The 20,827-nt window shown below is 42.4% G+C and overlaps 1 long non-coding RNA gene across 3 annotated transcripts in view; it reads left to right on the forward strand.

Moving 5' to 3' along the window:
• The window catches only part of LOC133275580 (uncharacterized), a 218,879-nt gene that overhangs the window by 187,555 nt on the left and 10,497 nt on the right, over positions 1 to 20,827 (forward strand). Inside the window, exons 6-7 of one of the 3 annotated variants that reach the window (XR_009745600.1) lie at positions 3,078 to 3,158; positions 17,569 to 17,982. The exons of 1 other annotated variant lie outside the window; for it this stretch is intronic. This is a non-coding gene — a long non-coding RNA (uncharacterized LOC133275580). Of the gene's footprint in view, positions 1 to 3,077; positions 3,159 to 17,568; positions 17,983 to 20,827 lie in introns of those variants that run through there. One more of the 3 variants, XR_009745602.1, reaches the window with a different exon arrangement.

A 20,827-nucleotide genomic window follows, 5' to 3' on the forward strand; every position in this document is an offset into this window, starting at 1 on the left:
CACACATACAGACATCCATGCAATGCAGCCCTAACCTCTACCATCTAACAGTATTGCCTGGTTCTTGAACTATTTGTGGAAGAGTGTTCTGTCTCCTCTAAGTAACTGAGCCTGACTCTGGTATTTGCCCCAGTTACTCAGCTTAAGAACTGGGGAAACAATGAACTACACTGAAGTTTGTAAGCAGAGAAATCAAGTAGATTTCCTGGCGTTGGGTGCTGTTGGATCTGCCCTGGGTTACTCATTACACCAGGCTCTTGCTCTGGGCTGGATTTGGGTTGGAAGGGCAGAGGACAGTCAGAGCTGGTGCTTCTGAAGACTGTGGCTGGGACTGGTGAGAGCTCAGGCTGGAGTTTCAGAGGTGCAGAGGGACGAGGAGGGAGGAGGAAATGAGCTGCTGCTTGGGTATTTTTTTGCAAGTGTGTTTCGCACCTTATGTTCCACAGATTGGCAGAACATGGTGCCAAGGGAAAGACATGCAGCCAGTATTGACCATTCTCTGGCAGCCCTGCATGGAGGAGTAACTTCCATTCCCTTCCCTCCTTCAGGAAGTATGGTTCAAAGGGGGAAGGAAATGAGATGGAAAAGGGGGAGAGAGGGCTCACTTACTGATGTGGAGCAGTTCCCCGGGGAGAAAGCTGTGGCCAACATTAGGGTTAGAGAAAGATTATCACTGTTACAAAGGAGCTTAATGGGAAATACATGGAGAAAGATTTGGGAAGCTGAAATTTCATTTTTCTTCACATCTGTGGGAATCCCAGCAGGTCTGTGTTGCAGGGAGGTAGGCATCCTGCTTGGGTTACCACTGTGCCCTTCTGCTTTACCATTCAAATGCACATAATTCCAACAAGGGCTGTTATGGGAAATTCAAGGGATTAAAAAAATCCATCTGGCCAGTTTCAGTTTGGAAAAGTATGGAATGGATGAAGTGGCTCTGGGACATGAGAGGTTTCTCCCAATCCTCACTATTCTTCAACGCATTTAAAGCTTGTAATTTAAGAAACATGCAAAGGCGCAAACTCTCACACACTTCATACAATGTCTTTGGATTTGTCATGGTCTTGACTGAAAATACAAATGGATCTAATGGACAAATGCTATATTCTGTGATGGAACTTGTGCTAAGGTTTTATAAGATAAATTGCCCCTGACTTTGTGTTAACCAAAACTGCAGTTGTGGTTGCTGTAGCAGTGACTGCAGTATAGACGTGCCATTTCCAGTTCAGCTCTATCAGTCCCTTTGTTGAAGTCTGCTGTAAGCAGACAATTGACTATTTGTGGCTTGTGGCTACTCTCTCAAGAGAAGTTATAAACTGAAAGTGATACCAAGTGTTAGACAAGGGGGAAACAAGGCACAAAATGGATGGCATTAAAAAGCTAACAAAATCCCCTTTTCAGTATATGTAATCACACATAAACGTGTGTGTAAACACACCCACATGCAGAACCACACACACATGCAGATATGTTTCATGTAACAAACGAAATTACATTTTTGAAAGTATATATTCAATATGTAGTTGCTGCAGACCGAAGTCATCTGTTTATCTTGAATGCTGAAGAGGGTGAAGGCAGCTGCAATTTGAGCTTCTCCACACTGGCCAGCTGGTAGCTTAAACCGGCAAATGGGGAGGGGGAGGTGAATTATCCCCTCTGGTTGGGCTTAAAAGTGGTCACTGTACAGAATAGCTTTGAGATTACAAAGGCTGTGATTTCCATAGGAACTGCTGGGCTAATACTGTTATATATGTTCTTAAGACTGAATGGTGCCTGGAAGCTCAGCATCAGGTAACCTCCACCACCACCCACTGATTCAGGGCTACCTGTACAGAAACAAATGCATCGCTTGCTTTTTTCGTACTTCCCATTTGTTTCCTTCAATTGTCTTTGAATCACTTTTGAATCATAGCAACTGTCAAGATGCTGTAAATGGTATTCAGTTACAAACACCAGGAGTATGGGATCATTGTTAGAAACTGGAAACATCAAGCAGGTCAGGTGCAACTCCTTATAGCTCCAGAATGTCTTTAAGAGGATGTCCTACAGTTGATGCCTATATGGGAATGAAAAATGTTACCTTGCTTCGGCAGCTGCATGTGGAGAACTGGCACAATGGCATGTATAGGGGGCTCATTTGAATGAGGTAACGAGAAGAAAGAGAACGGAGGGGGGAATGTGATTTATATCCATTTTGTTATTTTCAGTGTCAAAATGCTGCATATAAGATGGCTACAGCTAGATTTCTTGGGTGAGTCCAAACCCCAGTGTGTCTGGGGCTCCTGGATTACCCGGCGTGTCCTGATGTGTGAGCCCTTACATATCAGTGCACTTCAACAGCAACATGCAATGTGTTTATCACCACTCTGAGCTGGCTGTAGTGATTTCTGTACTCATCCTTTTTTCTGCACCTGGGTTTTATGATTTCCAAACCACAACATAAAAGATGTACCAGTTTAACCAGCTAAAGCAATGCTGAATATACATGAATGCAGCATGTCTGTAAGCATTGCCATATTTTTCTCCGAAGAATTTGTTTAGGTTACATAAAAGAAACAGGCAGGAACCCATGGGGTTTCATTTGGTGGTTCTCCCTCTGTTCTGCTTGGCTTCTCAGCTTTCAATAGATCCCAAGGTCAGGCTGTTATTTGTTGCTAGGCCAAAGTGGCAACCTCCCACCCTAACAATGCTACTATCTTCATATCATCTAAGCTATAGGGGCCACATTGTGATGCTTTGGCAGTGTTGCTAGGGAGGTTGCTAGGTTAGATTGATGTCACTATGTGGGTTATAAATTGCCTTTACCCTGCTGGCCCTAACTTGGCCCCTAACACAATGATCTAGTAGATGGCATCGAAGTGTTCAAATGATGCATTGGAGCAACATCTTCGGACCCTGAACTTGGCAGCAAATGCATGTTATAGCTATTCAGAAAAGGAAGCTACTTGTAATCTAGAGAAGAAAATAAACAATTGCAGAAACTGCATCCTTGCATGTCTGGAAATTAACAAAACTGATGAAAAATACCTAGTTTCTGACGCACATACATGCACTAGAACTAAGGCTTTCCCTTAACTCAGACTGTGTGCCCTCTACATGCCCCACTGGTGAGAAGAGGAAGGAAGTTTTATAAAGACGAAAGTGAGAGCTGAGGAAACGAGGTAGGTGAGCTGAAAATTTCCCAGCTTTGAGTCATGCTGCATGTCACAATCTCAGCTCTACTAAAACATACCACTGATGCCTTTATGATCACACCTGTTTATTCTAGCACAAAAATGCTATTCCACATCGTCAAATTATTTGCATGTTTCTGGTTTGCAACCTCAAGGGATATTTTTATCTTGCCTATTGCAAAAAAAAAAAAAAAAAAAAGAAGTATAATTTTAATTGATTTTTTCTATATTAATGTATAAAAATGTAGACATTCTGTGTTCTACACAATAGAGATGCTTGTGTGTGTGTGTGCGTGCATGTGGGCATTTAATTTCTTTTGAAAAGGAATAAATAAAAATAGATAAACATGCATGCCCTTCAGAGCTGTTCTGGTTTAATAAGTAAACACATCATTAGACAGGCTTCTCCTTATGCATGATGTCTTGATATGCTGGGCTTTAGCTGCACATCTCTCATTAGCGCTAATGAAATTGATGTGGCTAAATCCCCATGCATTGTGTTCAACGTACACCTTACTATATTTGTAATTATTTTTTAAAGACTGCCTTTATTTCAAGGCAGACCAGAGCACAGCTCCTACAGTGCCGTGTGAATCCATAGGGTGTATACATATTTATAAATGTTTTCAAAATGCATATTGTATTTCGCCCACAGAGCATAACATCTCTGCTGGCTGGAAACATGTATTAAAGAAGGTAACAAAAATCCAGAGGAAACGTCTTTGAAATACATAGTTAATACACATGGGCTACAGCTGCCTTTTAAAGATTAATTTCTTGGCCATTTACAATGTGGTTTTTATTATCAAAAGCCAGTGGACCATATTACAGAAAATCTTGCTTTGTAAATTCCTTTTGCGCTTCTCGGGCCTGATTCTGTTACTCGGAATTCAGCACTTTTCTTTGCAGACTTACACTGTCCTTTGCTCAAAACTGGACCTGGATTGTCACAGGGTTACTACTTGTCCTCCTCAGCTGTCACCAGCATTCCTTGTGCATGTACTAGTGCAATTAAATGAAGGTAGAAGATAGAGATCTAAGTCTTTGTTTAAAATGTGGCTTGCAACACTGCAAACATGAGCATAACTTTGCAGAGGCATACGCATGGCTGTAGATATTTGCATGCATTAAATATGTGGAAGAGTTTAGAGAGCTGGAATCATACTTTTTAAAATGTGGTCTTACTGAAGCTGCACCAGGTCTGCCTGAATTATTGTAATTTCTTTCAGTTGATTTCCTGTAGCATTTGAAAATTAACTAAAGACTGTCTCAACAACACTTTTGCTAATTCTGTATCTTATTTTTCCTCCGTCTGTCCTTCCCCTTTTTTTTCCCTCAAGACATACAGAGCTTACCTTAGTGCCCTGTACTCCTCAGTTTCCATATGGGACTAGACAAAATGTAAAAGCACACCTCTCTGTGTATAGAGCAAATCCTGGCCTCTGTTTCAACCTGTAAGCAGCAACATTTCTGATACGCAAAGGATTTGGGGAGCTCATACCTGGGCTCTCTTGTCTTCCCCAGAGACAAATTCAGAGCTTTCCAGGCTCCTCTTAAACCAAAAAAACGCAGGATTGGAAGTAGAGGGGGAGGATGAAGCTAGTAACTATTAAATCCCGCCAAGTAGTAACCTGGGGAAGACAGAAGAAACTGCAGGCTCAGAGCTGTATTAAGGACGATAAATTGCTGTTACTCCTTAGCAAGCCACGAGAGGATGGAGGACCTGCCAGGGTGGATCCCAGGCATGGGTGTTAGTGCCTTTTCCAGAGTAGAGGCTTGTCCTCTGCAACCTTGGGCAAATCATTTGACCTCTCTCCGTTATCACTGTTCTCTTTCTGAAATGAAAATAAATGGCAGTAATGCACCAGAAAAGCTAAATGTGCTGGTGATTACAAGGGGCTCTGATGAGGATGAAGGTGAGATAAATATTTTAGATAGATACAAGTAATCTTTCCTCAGCTCCTGCAAAACCTTTGTACATGAAACAGAGCTTCTTGCTATGAGGGACAGGATGTATCCCTCAGTAAACAGGATGGCTTGCATTTTAATCACTGCAGGATAAATAGATAAGGATTTTTCCGGGGACTTCTGTTCTTATTCCTATGGTAGCACTCAAGTGTTGTTTCCTTATTTGCAACACTGGAGTGCAGGGCACTCCAAGGTGACTTGTTCCAGTAGAGGATTCACACACTCACTGGAGCCATTGGTTTGATGATAGTGCCTGCATTAGCATTGAAATTTTCATTTCTTGGAAAGTGTTAAATCCAATACGTAAATGTTGATTTTCTTGAATGTGCTCCTGGGGCTTTTTCGCCTATGCCAGAATTAAGTGCAAAGGGAATTTTTACAGCCGACTTGTAAATTCCTGACAAGAGCAGTTTATAATAGAAGTGTTGACATAACCTTAACTACAGTGAGAACTGATGCTGGTTTGTTAGGAAAGCAGCAGATAATTTTCTTGCAGGAAGGCAGGAGTTGGGCACAGAAGGTGAGGCAGCTAAATTTTTTTCCCTGAGAATCCCTGGAGGCTATTGTGTGAGACAGCACGTGAAATGAAGGTGAAGCAAATGGCATAGCAGGCAGGAAAAGAAACACTCTGGAATTTGCTCATTTTCATGAAGAAGAAGGTGCAGTTATCCTCTTATAATTTTTTTTACAAGCTGCATTTCTCCCCTCAGAGGTAATCATGAGGGTCTGATAGCAAGTCAGTGCTTGCTTCTGCCCTTACAGCTGGCTCTTACTTCATTCCTTGTCCCTGAAAACCTAAAGCAGTCAGGAATGAACTCTGCTGCCTCAACTTCATGCCTTCACCAGGAGCAGAAACCAGCCCTTTGTTTGCAATCCGTCTGTGTCTCTTACAAGTAATAATTTTTCTTAAAAGTCCCTAAATCAGATTTATTTCCTTGAGTCACCTGCAAGAATTCAAAACTTGAGAACATAAACACCCAGCAGTAGATGGACAAGCCTTTGTGTAGCAAGGCTGAGCCATGATCTGAGCTACCAGCACAATAGGCATTGCTGTCACTTAAACAAGAAGCAGACCTATCAGTAGAAAGAGGTGATTTTAACTGGAGCTGAATCCAAAGGAGCAAATGCAGGGTTGATTTTTAATGCCTTTATTCCCCCAAAGTCAGCTGGGGTTTGTTTCATACCTGTCACTTCTTTCCTGTGGGCAAGGGGAAGTTTTTCATCTCTTCTTGCAGACATAAAATCAAGGTGGAATAGAGACTGTGTGTGCATCTCCATCCCACAGCACAGGCCTACACAGGGAGCCAGGCCCCCATGTTTCTTGGGCTAGGCTCAGAAGTGTGTGTCTCCCAACCACTTTCCCTTCTGCCAGTTCCAACCCTCCCTGAACCTTTGGGATTCATTTCTAAATGGCATCCTATTTCCCAAAATGTTTAACAAAATCTTTCTTACATCTTTATTGTGATCTTTGCCTATGGAGAGGCAGTTACTCATTGGCAAGAGGCAGAAAGATTATGGTAAGCTGGCACACTTCGGAGCCATGGGTGCTGGGAAGAAGGTGCAATGCCTGACTGCCTCTCTGTCCAGCCTCTGCCTTACCCCAGCATGTTTGGCAAAATGCTAAAGTAACTTTCCTGGAAAGGTGGAAGGTCCAGGGACAGAGTATTCAGTAAATACAATGCCATGTTGAAAGCAGACGAAAGCTCTGAAATGGGAAAGCCAGAACTAAATCTCCATGGTAGTTCTAATTATTTAGGGGCATAAGTTACTGATGAGCAACAGGGCAGTCCAGGCAGAGGTGACTAAGAAGCACTGCTGAATGCTTTCTGTGAGTGCTGATGGAGTTTTAAACCTCCTTTGCGCTGCAGTATGGTTGAAAGGCAACACGGGCTCATCAGGCCAGACGGCTGAGAGAGGTGAGTATCAACCAGTAAGTGACCAGTTTGCACAGAAATGTAAAGGAAAGCACAGACTGCAGATTCCTCATTCTCCTTCTTCCTTCCCATTAAACCAAGATCTTTTTTATCCTTCCCTATAGTCTTTCTTTTTAATAAATATTGAAATACAATCCCTAGCTCTTAAGCACTGCCAGCAAACGGGGCGGAAATACTGCAGTTGCAGCCACAGCCATGAGCTGGAGGACATGGAAAACTATCACTTTTTCCCCTGGCAAACCAACCACACATCAGGGGAGCAACGTGCCCGTGAATGTCTCTGCTTTTTTCCCAGAAAGCTCATTTTGTGTCAGGATTTCCTCTCCCGCTGAATGCCCCTGCATGAGCGGAAGCAAACCGGCCAGGCTTCCAGCCACAAACCTCTGGAACAAGATCCCAACGCGAATTCTCCCCAGGCGCCCAGATCTTCTGGTGCTGGTTTAGGAGTGCCCTCTGCTGGGTTCCCAAGCAGAACCCCGGGCTGTTTGGGGCTGGGAGGCATGGTGCAGGTCAGAAACACGCTGCAGAGCTCCGGTCTCCGGCCCTGGAAGCGCGCAGGAGGCTGCTGCGCTGCCGCTCGAGTGCCTTTGTGCTCTGTGCACCATTACGCTTTTCGCAGGGCTGTTAATGGAGATGCCATTTGGCTGTGTGCTCTTATCTCACTGCACTTCAAAATGGAGTAATACTTCCTCGCTTGGATTCAAGGCTAAAGGATGTATCTCAGTGATACTTATATACATTTAGCCCCGGGTCCCTGCCTCTCACAAAAGGATATGGCATGTAGAGTAGATTTATACCAAAAATGAAGTGCCACAAGGAGCGGAGGCTACTGGATATAACTAGGTATTAGGAGTGTGTTTTCCATCTTGAGTGCCTAAATGAGGGTAGCGACACAAAGCATTGTCAGCAACAAATTGGCAACATCCAGCACTGCTGTGTTTTGATCGGTGCTTATGGGACTACTGGGACTGGTTTCTCCAAATAGTCTTTTTAGTTTTGAAAGGGCCTGCCTCTTTAGGCAGCTGCTGTGTTTTGAAGCCGTTATCTCAGGACACAAAACTGATATTTGGCATTGTTACTCATAAGTATTTTCTTTTTTCTGTTTCTTTTCAAGCTTCTTTATTTATGTTTCTCTAAAACTGTCTCCCATACCAAGCTGATGCAGCAGCAGTGCATGGAGGAAGGCAAAGGCTTAGGTGACTGCTCTGGGTTTGCCAGGGAGTGATGGGGTATCCCCTTGCTAGAGGTTTTCAAGAACAGATTCAGACTCAAAAATCATTCACAAAGGAAAATGTAGACACATTTGAGTCTAACTCAGAGCAGAATGGGCAACCACACATCCTCTTCCAGATTTTTGTTATGAGGAATAGGAACTTCTTATGGCAAAAGCTTTCATGTTCTGTCCAGACACTCACTTCCATGAAACATGTGGCAACTTAATAGCTTTGAAGCAGTTTTCCTAGAAGCTGGCCATCCAGTTCAACCTTACTGGGACGAGGAACAGACAGACAATGTGACTGCATAATCCTGATTTTCTTTGGAAGCCAAATACCAAGGGATCATTGCAGGCTTGGTTTAAATAAGGATGGGGACTCTGCAGTCTGGTGGCTGTGTGTATCATATGCACTGGCATGTTCCTGCCTACTGATGGCAGCGAGGAGGAAGTCTGAAACGTCCTTGGCATTTCCTGGTAAGCCTGTGTTAAATTCTCCCATGAGAGTTCTCACAAAAACTGCTCCAGTTTATGGTAAGACCAGCACAGCCCGGGTCCCCTTCTTCAGTCTGTTCTCCCTTCCCATAAGTCAAACCTGTCTCAGGTTCGTCTCTCCATCTCTGCAAATGTTCGCTCCGTCTGCAGCCCCAAAAGCCATCAAGAAAGAAGCGATGGGAATGCTGACCTGGAGAACAGAGCAGCAATGGGGACCTGGGAGGGTATGCAGGGTATGTAAAAAGATGGAAGTAAGAAAGAGATGGGAAAGAGGGAGGAGGGTGAAGGAATGTTAAAGAAATTCATGAAAGCAGTTGTTTGTGGATTTGACATTTGCCTGCAGGTATCAGGCACCAAGGTCTGTAGAGAGTCCTCTGTGGGGTAGCTGAGCAGTTTTGTCAGAGGCTGTGTTCCTTGGTTATACAGTGGAAAACCAGAAGGCTGATTTCTGCACAGACTTGATCATTGATCCCTTTTCTGATTCTTGGCAAGCTGCTTCAGCTTCTCTATGGCACCACTCCTTGTAAAATGCAGGCAGTACAACTACATGGATAGGAATGAGAGCAGAGACTTTTCCAGACCGATGACAAATAAGAGAGCCATAAGGCTGGCAGAGACCTTGAGAGATTGTCTAGTCTGGCAGTCATCAGGGTTTTTTTAATCAAAGGACTGCCTTGGAATTTAAAGAAAATGTTCCACTGCACAGTGCCAGCACAATGGTTTGAATCTAAAAGTAACCGAAACTTGGATTTTATTCTTTAAATTGGAGAAAGGCATGTTGAGCAAAAGTTTGCAAAAAAATTAAAGCCAGATCTACTTATTCCTTTAAATAGACATAAGTCCCTTTGTTCTGATTAGTATTATCCTAACATCACTTATTTTCATAGATGCTTATAAACATTTTCTTTACTAGTTAAAGGGCAGTGGAATCAATGCATGAATTGGAAGTGTCACTTGCAGCATAGCTCTCAGCCTGCAGGAGCCATCAGCAGGGTTGCTTAGATCTCCAGCAACACTACCAATTCCATCCTGATTCCAAACATTGCTTCCTTTATTAATCACCCAAAATGCCACGATGTTAGCATCTTTTTTTTTTTCTCTGTATTTGGAAGGTCGTACAAAGTTCCACCATCTGACCAAACCAGCAGTGCAAATAAGAATAGCAATCATCGCTGGGTACTTAAAAGCATATTGTTATTGGGAGGAACAGTCAGAAAGAAGCCCTGTTAAGTGGGGGATATAATTACAGAAGAAAATCCCAAAGATCACACGTTTTCATAATTAACTCCTATGTGCCTGAGCAGAGGATTGCATTCATCTACCTCTCTTTGGCTCTTTCTGTTGAAATGTGCAGAGCAACACACCACCGCAGCTGCTCCACAGGCAGCAGAACCCTGATGCCATCTTGTAATGATGATGCTGTGTGGTCATCTTCTTCACATTAACTGATTCATATCCTGTACATCCAGGAAGCACTGAACATTTTATTAGAGCTGATGAATGTACACTGACCACTCAAACACAGTATATTCACAAATGCACGCATTACTGTGGTTTCACTCTGCTTAAGAGATTTGAGAAAGGTAAAGGCAGTAGACAGTATCTGTTGTGTCACCACAAATTTGTTGATTTTGGTAAAAGATCTACCTTTAAAAAAAAATAACTGCAGCTTTCTTTTGAGTAGAGAAAGACTGGATCTTCCCATAGGGAAAAGGAAAAATAAAGTTCTATGAATATCAATTTGTCAAGTGAAAAAAAAGTGGTTAATCAAGTTACCAAGTAGCTGATAATGGTCAGGATTCTAATCTGTGTTGTAGTCCCACTAAAATTTTAACTTGGTAGTCTGGGAATGACCAAGAGAAAACTGAAAGAAAGTGTCAGATAGTTTTGAGTTACAGAGCATAAAAAGCCCCCCGAGTTGTTACTTCATTTTTATCCTGAGCTTCCCTGGTGTGCCTCTGTTTTTCATAGCTGAGACATATTACTTCCAAAATGTGATTCCTAAATACATTCCATTTATGGTGTAAAGGGAGAGTATTCTCTGTAGCTGTTCATATTACAAATGTTACAAGATACTGCATGTCTAGAAACAAATAGAAGAGTCATTGTGCTTTCAGCTTTGCAGGATTGAGTCTTATTGACAAGTAGGATATTGCAGTACCTGGAATAAGTCCAGTGATTTAAGTTTTCTATAGTAAAAGGGCACAACAAGTCTTAAGTGGAAGATGAAGTTCCTATAATTCAGAAAATGTCGTTTTATCAAGGACTAATAGAAACTGAGAGAAGTCACTGAAACCGTGTCACACATGAATGTATATGCTCTATCTGCACATCTCCCCCATGCTCCCCCATAAAAACAGTGGAAGGCATAGCTTCTCTGTGGAACCTACTCATTCATTTACCTGGGCTTGTCCTCATGTGAGGTACAACATCCAAAACCCTGAAAAAGGTGATGGGTTGTGCATCATCTGCCGTTTCTATGCTGTACATGAAAGCTGGCATGAGCTTTCTTCTGCACAAGCCAGCTGCCAGGAGGGAGAGCTGGCTGGACAGAGAAGTCCTGAGTTAGTGGGGAGCTGAGCGATCCCTGTGTGCCAAGTTACCCAGAAAAATCCGTTTCTGACTATACTTTTATGATCACTATTTTTCCTCCTTGAAATATACACTTGATCCTCCCACCCTCCCCTATATACAACGATACATACAGAGGAGAGAAAGCAATCATGTTTTGTCCACACAAACCAGCAACCAATTCCCTCTTGAAAGTTCCAATTAAGGACAAAGTAACCTGTGTGCTTCTTAAATCCACTGCCCGAGTTCAAAAAAGATTTACACCAAGATTCATGGATATAATTTATCTGGAAAAGATATTAAAACCCAAATCGCATCAAATGTGCACGAAGCAAAGCCTCCCTTTGTGTGCTCTCGGAGGGTTTTTCCCCCCCAACACATGCACACATACTTCACATACTTCCCCCCCCCCCCCCCCCCCCCGTAAGAGATCCATTTTATAGATTCAAGGACAGCTCTCTCCAAGAGAAGAAGCGACGTTGCCAAGATACCAGATGCGGTTCCATTCAAGACCACTCATAGGAGCAATTCAAGATGAAATCAAATTAGATGTGTTGGTTATACATAGCGCAGCCTGCTCGGGATACTAAATGACAGAGTTTGCCAATAATTAAGTGAAATCTCAGAGATGATGAGTCCCCAGAGCTCTCTAGGTTATGTCGGTCTAATTCTAAGTGTCATCATTATAGCAGCAGAGCAAAATACTCTGCATAGGCCACAGAGCTGGAATTTTTACTGTGGATATTAGCTTCTCATAGCCAGTGCTACAGGGCAGTACTGAGCTTCATTACATGTCTTCTGCTATTACACTAGCTTAACCTTTCCCTGTTATAAAGCTCCTGAAACCTGACTCCCACTTAATAATTGATAGTTAACACTTACTATCGATAGCACTATTTGTAGTCAGAGCACTTTACAAAGAGCTCATTAAGCTCTCTCCATCCCCCCCAACCTGAGGTGTCCCGCACAATTATCTTGATTTTGAAGAAAGGGAAACTGAGGCAGGAAGGTTGTGACTTAGCCTGGGGCTGGAGGACAGTGTCACAGCTGGCACTACCACTCCTGTGCTTCTTTATGGGAGAGCTGGCTGAACTTGTGGTGCTGGGAAGCAGATAGTTCTCAAATTCAGTGTGGGGATAGAGGTGCAAGGAGCTTCCTCCAGCCCTGGAGAGCATTTTGCTGAGCGTTCCCATTGCCTACAGGCAGGCAGGAGCAAAGAGCAGCCTGCTGTTGGGTACTGCAGCCTGCATGAGCTCCTCTGCAGGTCTGCTTGGGTGGATGCTGTGCTGGGGGGAGACTGGAAGCACTCTGCACAGGTGAAGGAAGTGCCACCTCCTAGTATATTATCTTGCAATTTGAGCTTCCTCGTCAGTCTTCCTGGAGACCATCAGGATGGACTCACTTAACACTGCTTGTACCTTTGCCTAACTCCATCCTTACAGTTAGGGTGAGCAGATCTAATTAGAGAGCACAGTGAACCCACTTTGCACAGGATTCAGAACATGAGAGTAGGATCAGACCCAGATGTTTCCAAAATGTGCTCCCAAGGAGGCCATCCTCCACAGCCCTCTCACAGCAGCACTGAACCCTGATGGAATCAGCTTACCAGGAGTTTCATGGTGCCCATTTCATTACCATCCCCTGCTCTGCTCCCAGAAAACTGAACACCACCACCGTATTCAGAGCAGTAATGACTGTTTCCAGCCTTGCAAGTATTCACATTGCTTGGAGTTGAAAATGGTGCACTGAATTTGTGCTTCTGGGAGATCACTGACTGAACAGAAACCCTCCCGAAAAAACAGGAACTCATTTCAAAGAAATTACCTAAGTACTAAAAATAAAGAAGTTATTGGAGGGCAGATATAAAAAAAAAAGTCACTCTGAAGCTAAGACTTGCTCAAAATTTAACATCTGTTATGTCAAGGAGAGGGAAAAATCTTGGGGACTGTGGCATGGAAGTTGCTTTAACCAATAGCACAGAGGAAGGCGAAACCTGCTCTCCATTACCCCAGGCTACAGTACTTAAGGTGGCAGGGTAGGACCAAATCATGATTTAACAGTGCTGCAGTATCTCTGTTGGCCCCTCCTGGCCCTGGTTGCAGACACTTCTTCGATGTCGCTGCCCAGTGACGTCCGCAGCCCTGGCCATCCTCCCGCTGGCCCCTCGCTGTAGCTTGGGAAGGTCTGCAGAGCTCAGTTTGCCATCAGCTCTGCACCGTGGTCCTGACAGACTGACAACGCGAATGGAGCTGGGTTTACTCGCTGTGGAAAACAGCGTCTCCGAGATGACTAGGAGGAAGTTATAAAATATATAGAAGGTTCTGATAATGAGCTTGGATAGATATGTTCATATTGCTAAAAGATTCAAACCTAAGAGGCTTTTAATTAAAGACTGGGGCACTTAGAGCTATCTTACCAAAGAGCTAATAAAATTATTGACTAAATCACTAACAAAGGCAACTGAAGCAAGGAGTTTAAATGATTTCCAGAGACTGTTCTCCAACTGAGGGTTATACTGAGAGAGCCAGCAGTGCAATTAAACCAAATGAGGTCAAGCATGTTGGGCCTTTAAGGCCTCTGCCTGCTCCTCAGATTTCTTTTGTTCTTATAATTCAATTATAAAGCCCCCCCCCCAAAGAACCATTTAACTGTCTCTTAAACCAGTTTGTAAACTTCTTTATTTTTCTGTAAGTTGTCTCCTAAAAGTGGCTCTCAGCATTTCAGGCAGTGTGGAGCATGTACGGGCTTCACAGGGCCTTTTGTTCTCATCTGCACATCACATGCACATGGCTGTTCCCACGGGCCAGAGCTCTCCCAGAGCATCCTGAGCCCAGGCAAAACATCCGCGGCTGGAGGTGGCAGCTGGTAAGAACTGTGCTGGAGAGCTGGAACAACTGTGACCGTTCTGTCTCTCATTCTCTCTTGCTCCATCCCCTTCCCCCCTGTGTTTTCTTTATCCTGTTTCTATGTGAGGCAGAAAGAGGGAAACTTGTGTGTGTGCCTGATTTCCTGCCCACTAGGTCATGTATCCCAACCCTTAACATCATAAATGAGCAGGAAAGTCTGCTGGCCCACAGATGCTTATGTAGATCCATTCACAAATAGTTGAACACTTTTAAGGTATAGGGATTTTTTTCTTTTTACCCTTTTGTTTTCTTTTTTTCTGGGGTTTTTGTTGCTTTTTTGGTTTGTTGGGTTTTTTTTTTTTGGTAGAAATATATTTGTAAAACAGGCTTAGGTGGAAGTTAGGTAGCTTCCAAACACAGACTGCAGTCCTGTTGTTCACAGTGTCTGCTAACTATAAGGGAAGCTCCCATAATTTGGAGAGCTTGTAGATCTGGGTGTCATGGTGCAATTTTTCCTGTGTAAAGAGGCAAACAGCAGTTATTTACTCCTTTCAAGAAAGAGAGCATTTGAAGAATGAAACCATTCTTGATTCACAATGGCATTTAAGCACCTATGGGAAGAGAACAGAAATCCCAAAGTTTGAACACAAAACTCCTGTTCAGATCATGACGTTAGAGACTTACATGACTCAGGGTCTTGGATTCCTGTCTGCACCATGAGGGACCTTGCTGCCTTTGTAAATCAGGCCCAGGCTGCCTGTCTTCAAATGAGCCAGAAGGGAGAGTCTAAATCTCATACCCAGCAACGTTCCTTTTAAAAAATGCAGAGCCACAGGTGGCAGCATTCTTTCTGTCCCGTCTGTCCCACGTTCCAAGTGACAGATCTCTGCTCAGAGATAAATTGAATGCTAGATGTGACTGTTGTAGCAGGAAAGGAAATACTTCTTCTCCCTCTCCATGTTTAATTACAGCTAAGACAATTTGGTTGAGACATTGGAAGTAGGGCTGAGAGCTCTGTTTTCTCAGGAAGAAAAGAGAAAGCAAATGTCTCTGAGGGCCTGCAGAGGTGGTGTGATCTGTTCCCTCACTGTGCCTCAGCAGGGGCTGGGAAGCTCAGGAGCTGATACCTGTCAGCCTCTGCTCTGCGGGCCCTGACAGATTTGCCATCCCCAGTTCCCCTCACTGTACAGAGCAGGGTTTAATGGGGTGACTCCTCGTTTCCTGGAGAGAGGAATACTTACCCTGTTAGCAGCAACACTGCAATGACAACAGGTGTTAGAAATAAACTCCTAACTCACTCTGCGACTGATCCCTCTTATAAGGTTAACATCATCTTTCTCAGTTTGTTAAAATCTTGGGCCTCCTTCCCCAAAGGAAAGAAATGTCAATACATGAAAGAAGAAGGTAAGTTAATGCAACATTCAGGTTGCAGAGCTAGAGATTTTGGAAATGCTGAGTTAAGATGCCTGTATCAGTGCTAACTCAGCCACATTGCACACAGTATAGCAGCCTTGTTTCACTGGTCACGTGCATAGATTAATGTAATTACCTTTATTAAAGTATATCTCAAAGCATTGCTTCTTGCTAATCCGTCAAATTGTAGATGTGGTGGATGACTGTACCATGGTGGCATCTGTAAGCAGTCATGTAGCACAGTGCCCAGAAGTACTGTTCTTCCCAGTCATGACACCTATGGATTTACTCGTATGCATCTAATCTAAGTGCAAGCCCAGTGGCATTTGCTGGATGGCAAAGGAGATTTTAGCTGAGGAAGTGCTTTTATTACTGTAAAAAATTAATGCAAAATGTCAAATATTTTACACCCAAGCCGATACTGGCAAGAGGCCAGAAATATTCTGGTTTCGCTTGGGGTGTGAATATATTTGATCATCTGTAATTCAAAAGCTTTTATTTCAAAGGAAAGAGACAGTGTGTTGCAATAGACTTTGCAGTGATTAAATATCAACTGTGCCACTTCTCTCCCAAAAGGGGTTTCCCACAGTTCTGTAGTAATATACAGTTCCAAAGGCCATACTGAGATTTATAGAGCTGTATATTCCAAAAATGGCACACGAGCCAGTTTGCTCAGCTAAAGTGGATTTGACTTGCAGCCTGCACAGTTCTGCAGGACCGAGAAAGCAGCCACAGGTCCAGGGTGCCAGCAGGCCCGAGTGATTAGTGAACATGTGACAGTTGGGTCACTCAAATCTGGACAAGCAGTTAATCTAGCAAGTCCCCAGTTCTGTGACTGCCTACTCTGGAAGCTTTCGAAAGTATTTGCCAGGAGATTTGGTCAGGTTGGAGTAAAAGGACAGAAGTTCATTTAAATTAAGAGAGTGAGAGCAGCTGATGACAGTGAATTTAATTCTCTCCATGCATTTATTATTATAAACTGCTCTTATATTGTCCAAAGAACATCTCTCTCCTCTCCTCTTCTCTCCTCTTCTCTTTTCTCCTCTTCTTTCCTTTCCTCTCCCAACTTCCCAGGAATTTAACATATAAAAGACAAGACATAAAACAGGACTGCATAACATCTGACCCATGAGCTTGTGTAGCCTGCCAAGAACTTTCTTTGACCCATCATAATGCTCTAGTAAACAGACTTCTCTGGACTGCCTTCTTATACTTACCCTAGCACACAGCTGGAATGATGCTGAGCCTGCTTGGGGTTGGGACACATGGAAATTTGCTAACTCTCAGCCATTTAATTAACTTTAAAATCAAGAATGATTTTTCTTCTTGGTTACTTGTGGCAATACTTGTGTTCCTCATGAGATAAGTGCACAGGAATGTAGTGGATGAGTAGCTGGATGGCATGAAGAGTTGTCCCTGACTGTGTATGCAAAAGGCACGTATAGAAATAGGGGGTGATTGATCTGCACAGTTTGGTACTTGTAAGATTTGAGCCAGATTCCTGCATCTAGTTCTGAACTCTGCAGTTTGAACAGAGCTAAACTGGGGAGAGAGGAAGGGAGGGAGAAAGAGGGAGAGCTAAAGTGCTAAGAGATGTAGGAAACCTGGCCTGGGAGGACAGGTTGAAACAACTGTCATTATTACATTTAGAAGGGTAATGAGGGAAGCTACAAGCCTCCAAAAATGATAATGGTGTTTTTTTAGATGTCCACTGTCACTTCTTAGGTTTCCTAACACACAAGGAGAGAGAGCTGGCTAGTTTACACCAAGGGGTATTAGGTTAAATAGTATCACATCATTTCTGGGTGTGTGGATAGCACACTTGAGCAGTGGAACAGGTTGTCAGGGAAGGATATGGAATCCCAGAGAGGGAAATTTTTTAGATCAAACAGTTGTTTTCGAGGTCTGAGCTACCTATTATTTTTATCATTCTTTTTCCCTATTCGCTGTTTGGACAGGTAGGTGGGATATGGAAAACCCCTTCTGTCTCAAGAATCACCACTGACTGCAGCTTACAGAGAGCTCGGGCCATTGGTGCATCCTGAGGATCTGTCCAGCTCTGTGTTTTTAGAAGTATCTAAAAAATACCCAGACAGAAATACTTGTGATTCACAGGATGGGATATGTGGAAGAACCAACAGAGGTGCACAGAAAAAAATGCTGATTGTTTAGTACCAAAACAGGTATTTAAATCGCACTGTTGGGAAGACTGAATTTCATGACCAAATCTATCCTCCTGACATACAAGGAAAAGTTCAGTGAGACTAAGATATGAATACATACAGCTGCCACTGGGTTTCCTCTCAAGAAAGAAGAGAAAAAGCAAAAACAAATAAACAAACCCAAACTGCCACCTTGAGCCTGAATTTAGACACAATCCTTTCTATGATTTGCAGAAGATATTTCTGTATGTATCTTTGCCTCCTGAAACTTGTGAGGTCTTGGTAGCTTATTAATGGGCTTCCTGCAAGTGGCCTCAGCGTGCATGAACTACCCCAAAATAACTAGAAATGAGTTAACCAAATATACTCAACTGATCTAGGATAAGAACAACTGGCATCAGACACAAGATAAAAATATTAGTCATAGTTTCAATATTAAAAATACTTTGGAAATTCAGAGGTTCCAAAAGTAGGCATCATCTACCACAAACCCTTTTTAAGTATTTCATCTTGAGAAATAACCAATTCATTGGGGGGGGGTTATTCTCACTTTACTTGTGTAGAGTTTGATAACCAGAAAAGCTGAGCATTGCCAGCAGGATGAGATGTGAAGTACTCCCCGCTTTTCATCCTTGTTTCTTTTGGGATGTTGTCATCTTTTCATTTCGCTTAAGATGGCATCCATCAGAATTCCTGTTCTTTTAGGGGTTTTGAAAAGCTTGCTGATGCTCCAGCATCCTGTTTTCTAGCATTGTAAACTAAGACTGTCATGAAAACTCCAAAGCAGTGAGACAGTCGATGTTCAAAATTGTACTTAGAAGAAGACATTTTTGAGACATATTTCAACTTCAAAACCACAGTGAGCAATGCTTAGCCTGCGGTTGGCAGGAAAAAGAGATTATTTGATTATTTTATGAGTGTCAGTGTTATGCCATTCAACCCCTAGATGCAGTCACATATCTGTTGGTTTGGTTGATCTATTATGATTATCCCCTATTAGAATCAGAAAGATACCATATTTACAACATGTGCATGCCATCACTTGAAAGCATACACAGTGATGTTAGGAATAATGTATTAAATGGTTATTGCCATAAAATTCAGCCTATTCCCACTCCTCAAAAACAAATATTGCAAATAGTCTATCAGTCAGCTCTGCCTTCACAGTGACTCTGAACATTCAAAGTCAGTAACTGAAATAGAAATGACATTTCTAACAAAATTTACTTTTCAAAAGAAGTTGGGCTCTTTTATTCAGAGTATTTTTGATTTCCAGAGCTGTTGTTATTGAAAGCCATTCAGACAAATTCCAAAAACCTAACATTGCAGGATAAATCATATTGGGCACAGATGAGTAATGCACAAGGTTTAAAACCAATTTGCCACTGTTCCAGGCACTGGGGATGAATCCTGGTCCAACTGAACTTGCAAGTAACAGGCCCCTGGATTTCAATGAGATAATAATTTGATCCATGCGATTGCTTCTGTCTCTTTCTTTGATATTGCTGTAATTGTCTCTTCTTCTTTAATCCAAAACAACTGAGATAGAAAGGAAAAGCCACATATGTTTTTCTAAGGAAAGGGCAATACATAACGTTAAAAAAATGTTTCATCAAAGGTGCAACTGTTTAAAATGCAAAACAGATACTAGAGAGGTGACAAATCCAAGTTCTTAGGGTTTTATTTAAGATCTTTCAAGTGTTCATTTGTCAGGAATACTTGTTTAATTTTTTTAATGTATTCAGTTAGTCATATTCGGTTCTCTTTTATGTCCACTTCTCATGAATCACTTCACAGATGGACTTCTACAAGCACATCCCTGTGGGGAAAGTAAATTTTAAGTCATAATAAGAACATAAGACCTGCCATACTGGATCAGAGCAAAGGTCTGTCTAGTCCATACCCTGACTCTGTCAGTAGCCAAGAGCAGTATATTAGATTTTAACAGTAATGGCTTTGATCTTTCAGTGAGTATTAAGTTGGTGACTAAGCAGAAAATGGAAAGAAATCCCAAAAGCAGAGCATTCCAAAACAGAAGAAACAGCAAGTGAAACCGTTTCTCCCTGTGCCTTAAAGGTCTGTGTCTCATAAGAAATAGGTATCAGGCTGATCAGGTGTAGTAAAAGTGTTACCCTCACAGGGAGCACTGGGGTTGCTGAAACTTAAATATAATGTTGAGTACCAATAGCATTTATCTGTTTTGTTCCACAACCAGCTAGATAGCACTGCTTTGGGATACTATGGCTAGTTTTTCTGTTGCAAAATGGAAGGAGCTAATTAAATTCTATCAAAAGAGATAGTTCGGGTTTAGGAATTTGGGTTTGCACATGGTACACTGGCAATATCTAAAACCTGTTGCGCTCTCATTTCCAGAGTAAGAGCTCCATTTGTTCCAGTGAGATTGTAGTAAAAGTCCTCAGGATTTAGCTCGTCTTTTTAATTGCTGCTGCCTCAATTAAATTGTATCCGTGATAACAACAGCCCTCCTGGAGCCCCACCAGGAACTTGAGCACATTGTGAGTAAATTAAATAATTGTGTAAATTATAAAGTTTACAACTAGTGGTTATTGCATAAAAATCTACCTCAAGAGCACATAGTTTTTGTAACCTTCCTGCTCTAGGAAAGCTTAGAAAAAAAGGTGTTTAGCCTGACAAAAATCTACAAGGATCACTGATAATTTGTTGATCAGCATTAGGTTCATTAAATCTATGCACTTCATTATCTGATTAATTCAGAGGCAGGTTTGTAATCAGTGGTGGAATGTTTAAGATTCTTCTGCTCTGGCCTCCACAACCTCCTGCAGCTCATTAGAAAAGCTAATCAGATTGAATTTTCCACCATGCTGTTTATTGTAGCCCTAATGGAAGACAATCACTTTAAAATTACACTCTTGGCAGGTAATTTCTAAAAGCCGTAAGCCATGCAAGCTCTCTTCTCCCTGTGCTCTTTGTCTTCTTTACTAGGGTAAGGTAAGGAATGGTGATTTCTGTTAGGATTTAGAGAGCTATTTTGCAGTACAGGATATAAAAGCTGATGAACAGACTGTCTTTACCA

Source organism: Pezoporus flaviventris, unplaced genomic scaffold (genome assembly GCF_033815535.1).
Source record: "Pezoporus flaviventris isolate CSIRO_AGI_PZ_B2104156 unplaced genomic scaffold, CSIRO_AGI_Pfla_v1 ptg000041l, whole genome shotgun sequence".
NCBI classification, from domain to species: Eukaryota; Metazoa; Chordata; class Aves; order Psittaciformes; family Psittacidae; genus Pezoporus; species Pezoporus flaviventris.